Source organism: Nicotiana attenuata, chromosome 7 (assembly GCF_001879085.1).
Source record: "Nicotiana attenuata strain UT chromosome 7, NIATTr2, whole genome shotgun sequence".
NCBI lineage: Eukaryota > Viridiplantae > Streptophyta > Magnoliopsida > Solanales > Solanaceae > Nicotiana > Nicotiana attenuata.
In genome coordinates, this window is record NC_031995.1 from 35,036,681 (window position 1) to 35,042,680 (window position 6,000).

The following is a 6,000-nucleotide window of genomic DNA, read 5'->3' on the forward strand; positions in this document are numbered from 1 at the left end:
GGTTTTGATTGTTGCTGTACCTTTTATTTGTCCAAGTGTATTTGCTTCCTTTATAGCCTAGGTCTATTAGGTTACACTTGTTTATGCAATTCCAAAACAGGTTGCTGCGGCTCAGGTTTTTAGGGTTACCCCCAAATTTGTCCCTGGCCTTTAAGACTTCATTGAAGTCTCCTCCTATGAACCAGTTTGTTTTTATGTTTTCTAATAATGTGATTAGTTGCTCCCAAAGGAGTTTCCTATTTGCTAAGAGATTGCTAGCATAAATAGCGGAAAAGAGCCATGGAGGGTGGTCTGGGCTTACCTTTACCATTGCGTGGATACCTTGGGGGATAGTTGCCACTTCTTCAACAGTCACGAACTCTTCTTTCCACATAAACACGATACCCCCAGATGGGCCTACTACTGGAGACTGGATGATCATATCGAACTGGAGTTGCTGGGCTAAGGACTGGTGGTCTGCCATCTTTGTTTCGAGCAATACTAGCATTGCAGGCTTGTGCATTTTCACCATTTCTAAACAGTGCCGTGTGAACTCGACATTGTTTCCACCCCTAACATTCCATATGATGTAGTTCATCATTGGAGTTGTGGGTGATTGGTGAGTTCCCTCGTGAGGGCACTTTGGTCCTGGCAGGCCCGACATTTGGAGTGGGGGTGACTTCCTCTTCAAACTCAGGATTGGAGTTAGGTTTAGAAGGGGTTTCAACGGACCGTGTGTTTGGCCTGAGACTAGGCTCATTCCGCACTTGGTCATTGTTCTGGGACATAACACCACTACTATCTCGCTTGTTTTCGTGCTGAACTCTATCGATCTCATTGAGTCAAGGAGGAGTGAGTCCGTCCTTGGTGTGGCATAAGGCATTTCCGACTCTTCTGAGGCATCTTTCTTCTTGAGAATCTCCAGAGCTTTGGAGATTCCTTTTTGGATATTCTGGAGGGGTGGTGAGTTGCTCTTCCTTTTTGGAGCAGAAGATGATGGGTTGGTTTGTTGATCGATCATGACGAAGATCGGCTCCGCTGCTGGGTCCTCTTTCATCAGATCTGGGAATAAGGGTAAGGATTGGAAGCTCTGTAGGATATGGTTGTTGAGGGCTTGGGGGTCCGTTAGCGGTGAGTTGCTGTCGATGTTGACCATCAATTGCCATATGAGAGGTCCAAAGGCTGCCAATGCCTTGTTCAGTGCTTCTACCGTTACCCTGGCTAGGTGGGCTGGGTTTTGCACTATCAGTGTCACCCTCTGATTTCCCAGGGTGAAATTGTAGGATAGTCCCTGCCCTTGCAAGGCAACCTCCAACCAGGAGGCCGGTTGGTGGTCCGGTGGTGGTGGTAGGGTGGTGATGGTGGTCGGTAGTGTTTCTTTTGCCATTTTTGTGTTTCTTTGGCTTGCTACTTTGGGTAACGACGGGGATGAAGTTAAGGGACTGTCGTCCCATCATTAAACCCTTTGGTGTCACATCTTGGACAGTGGAAGGGTTTCTAGGTATCGAAACTAGGGTGTGGTGTGTTCATTAATTGGGGATGTAATGGAGGTGACAGTTGTGGTCTTTTTATCTGGAAATGGGAGGGATAGCAGATAGGGAACTCGATTGCTGTTGGTAACTGTTGGAATTTCTCTATTAGAGATCTTTTCAGGAGATTTGGTAGGGAAAGCGTAGGTTTGGATGTTTGGGTGGGGAATTGGGCTGTCAGTGGTGCCCTTGGTAGAGTGCCCGTTTGGGGAAGAGGGATCGGCCCCATTGGGTGTTTCACCAGACGTGGTGTTTGAGGTGTTGGGAGTTGGCTAGAGTCCCCTTGGAAGCTGGGCTCATGATTGGTGCTAGTGGGGTAGTCATTTGTTGGCCCCGCTTTTCATTTGGCGCCTGTATTGGGCTGCATCGGTGGGCCTGTATTCTGTCCGTATTTGGGCAAATCTTGTGTACTGGTGAATTTTTTGTTTGGGCCATTTGGGCCATTTGGCCTTTTTTGGTTTTTTGGTCATTTAATAATTTTTTTGAATTATAACGAAGAGTTTGAGTTTGTAGAAATTTACCTGAATTGGCATTGAACATGTTTACCTGTATCTCGTCCGTCTGTGGAGCATGTTGTGGTTTGTTCGTTTTACCTTCATTTTTGTTCATTGTATTTGCTTGTCCCTGCTTACGTCTTCGTGGGAAGGTGACAGTTTTCCATTCGCTTTCCTCCGAAATGACTGCTTTCCCTTGATGATCGTCTTGTGGTTCTTGTGTTGCTGTGGGTTTTTGTGCCCTATAGTTGCAGCTAAGTGTCGTGTGTCCTATTCTGCCACAAATGGTGCATAGGGTTCCCTCTCCTTCATAGATCACAGCCTGCTTATGGTCTCCTGTTATTACTGATGTTTCTACTGGGGCTTCCAGTGGAACTTGGATACAGATGCGAGTATATCTTCCCCTTAGGGTAGAGGATGTACATTGGTCTATCTTGAGTAATTTACCCAGTTTCCTCCCAACTTTTTCCAAGATATCCTGGTCATAGAACTCTGTTGTAATTGAGGCAACCGGATCCAAATGGTAGTAGAAGTAGGGGTGGCTTCTTGAGGAACAAATTTTGGTTCCCGTTTACGCACGGATAGGAAGTTTCCAGAAATGAACCAAGGTCCTAGGTGTAGAGCCTGAACCATGCTTTCCTCTAGGCTAAATTTAACTATGTAGAAGTCCCACCCTAAGTCAATCAAGATTAACTGTTCGGATAATTTCCATAGGTCGTTTAGCTTAGATCGAAGGAGGTGGTGAGACATCTTACGCTTGGACATTTTGGTAATCACCGAGTAGCGCCATGGGAAGTAAAGACGCTCCTTGTCATCTTGTGAGAGTGGGATTGAACCCTCAATGTGCTTCCCTTTGTCCAGTTCTGGAATTTGTTGGTGGTCTATCTCGTAGTAGTTTGTTTGGTTGCTCACTGGTTTATCCAGGAGCATTTCCTTATAGGAGTGATGAGGTAGTTCTACCTCCATTTGGCTGTGTTTATCTGGGGGTTCCGGTGGGAGTGGTGGCTTAATCGGTGGGGGATCCATAGCTGTAGGGGTCTTACAGGGTGTACAGAGAGAAATTCCCGGAATCCACTGGCAGGATTTTTAAGAATGCGTGATCTACATTAGCATTAACGGATGAAAAGAGTGATTTGCATAAATAGGACATTTTAGGTGTCACTCTTGACTATTGATCCCGCTTGTTTTATAGGCAGAACTTCAAGTTTAACAAGTATTGTCCATCGCTTATTCTATGGGCAACATTTTGACTTTTGATCTTAAAGGTTTGCTCATGAGCAAGCAGGGGTCAAAAAATTAAGACCATCAATTTTTAAAGTCGTCAAAAAATTAAGACCATCAATTTTTAAAGTCATTTTGTGTAATTTCCTGTATCTGAGACGACATCCCACAAAACTCTATTACGACCTCGTGTTGCTCCTATTGCGATAATGGTCATTGTTTGCAATAAATTTTCGAGATATGGAAAAGATAAACTGCAACCACAAAATAAGAGAAAATATTTTTACTAATCAATTGTGAGTACAATTATGTTTCTCCCTTGCTTATTCTCTCCCGATTATCCCCTTGATTCGAGGACTAAACCAGCATATTTCTCGAACTTAGGATGATGGATATCTTCTTGGGATGTATTTGATCTCCATGAAAGGATATCTCAATTAAAGGATGTTGTGGGTCTTCTTGAACAATTTGATTGTCAAGGAGTATCCACCCATATTTTGATCTCTTTGTGAATATCCCAAGAGTTTGTGGGATTTTCTAGATGATCTCCATTTTTTAGATCCTTTGTTAAGGGAATATATAACCTTTTCTATAGGAGTAACCTAGGGTAAGGGTAGAGTAGCCTCCAAGTTAGGGTTTTGGTAAAGTAGCCTTCAAGCAACTCTAATAGACTCCTAGGGTTTCAAGAGTCGTCTTGTAGCTAGCGTTTTGCCATAGATTCCCAAATTTGTTTTGAAAAATCTGATTTGGGTGAAGTTCGGTTTGAAGATGAAAATATATTTGGACATACGTTTTCAAAACATATTTCCCAAATTTATTTTGGAAAACATGTATATTATTAGTGTTTGTAAAGATTTTGGCCCAAAACCAGCTAAATAGCTGGTTTTGGGATTTGGGATTTTGCCAAAATATAGGCAAAATCTATGGCCAAACATGCATTTGCCAAATAAAACCCAAGTTTATTTTGGCAAAATCTATGGTCAAACGGGTAGTATCTTGAGTTTAGGATTCAGCTTGATCTGTTAAAATTCCGCTGTCTACCGTCATCATGTAATAGTGTGCGGAGAATTTTTCTCAAGCACTATAGACCTATATATACTATTTTAAAAAGATTACTCATATATACTTTTATCAGTGTTTCCATTTTGCTTTGATGTTATTGTCTAAGCTAGCGTTTGGCCGTAGATCCCAAATTTATTTTGAAAAATCTGATTTGGGTGAAGTTTGGTTTGAAGATGAAAATGTGTTTGGACATACGTTTTCAAACATATTTTCCAACTTTATTTTGTAAAAACATGTATATATACTTCCCAAGTTTTGGGATTTTGGCCCAAAATCAGCTCAATAGCTGATTTTGAGATTTGGGATTTGGGATTTGGCCAAAATATGGGCAAAATTTATGGCCAAACATGAGTTTTGAAAATAAATCTCAAATTTATTTTTGCAAAACTCATTGCCAAACGGGACCTAAGTGTACCATTCTGTTAATTGCTAGGAGTCTTTGTTACATGGATTAGGCTTAGCCTGGAGCTCCAAAAGTTGTGTCGCAATAAGGCTTCATAAAATTTCCTTGAAGCAATTTTATGTGTTTTTTTCTTTGAACTCTACCGGGGATGTTCAAATACATTGTACTGGTAGGACATGTTCAAATGACAAATGTATTACTAATAAAAGAAATAGATTGGCAATTAGACGTTTAGACTAGAAGAAATCTTTTCACTTTAATAAGAAACAAAACAGAAGTGGAAAAAAGGAAGTAGAAGCTTCATATTCTCAAAATACTGGAACATCCCATGTGTTATTTTGAGATGTCTATATTAACGTGTTACTTGTTAACATCCAAGTTCATGTTTGCCCTTACATCATCAGTTTGGCGATCCCCTTTAATTTTGCCATGACTCAGTATTTCAGATACTGAAGTTTATTAGAAAAATGTATATTTTTAGCCGTTTTCAGAAATAATAGCCAACAAAATGTATATTTTTTGAATATATGTGTATTATATACATAAAATATACATTGTTTATACAATTTTCGGTTAGCGAATACAATTAGTTTCAGATCAGTGTTTTGTATTTTGCCCAATTTAATGACTCGTTTGTCCATAGATATTTTTTCCTTTTCTCGATTTTTTTTTAAAACGTATTTGTCCATGAAATTTTGCAAGTATTTAGAAATATTTCGAAAATTAGTTTTTCTAAAACCAAAAAGTGGTTTTTACCACTTCTTCAAAATTTTCAGAAATTTATGTTTCCCCATGCACAAAATCTCTAACATTTTCAAGTGAAATGCATGTCCAACCATAATTTCAAATTTCAAATACCACTTTTCAACTTAACTCCAAATATTATTTTTTTTTAAAAAAAAAATATAATATTTACGTCCAAACGCCTACTTATTATTTCCAAATATTAGTTTGGTTGTAAATAGTGGACTTCAAGTGAAATATTGAAACACTAGTTAAAGGTGTAGATTTCTTTACATTTACTAAATCTTTTTTCCAAGTGCAGCTCCCGTCCAAACACTTCTATTAACTTTTTTTTTTTTTTTTTCATAAATTATTTTAACTTCAAAATACTCTTTTTTTTTCTGACTTCAACTCAAATTTGTCCAATTGCCTGCACGTACCATATCCATAACTTCACTACAATCTACTATTTATTGTAATTTTAGTGATTTTTGAGACTTGAAAAAAGTGTTTTTGAATTTAGTGAATCTTATGAGATAGTGTGTGAATAAAATGTTTAGGAATTGAAAATTGCAAAGCAACAAAAAGA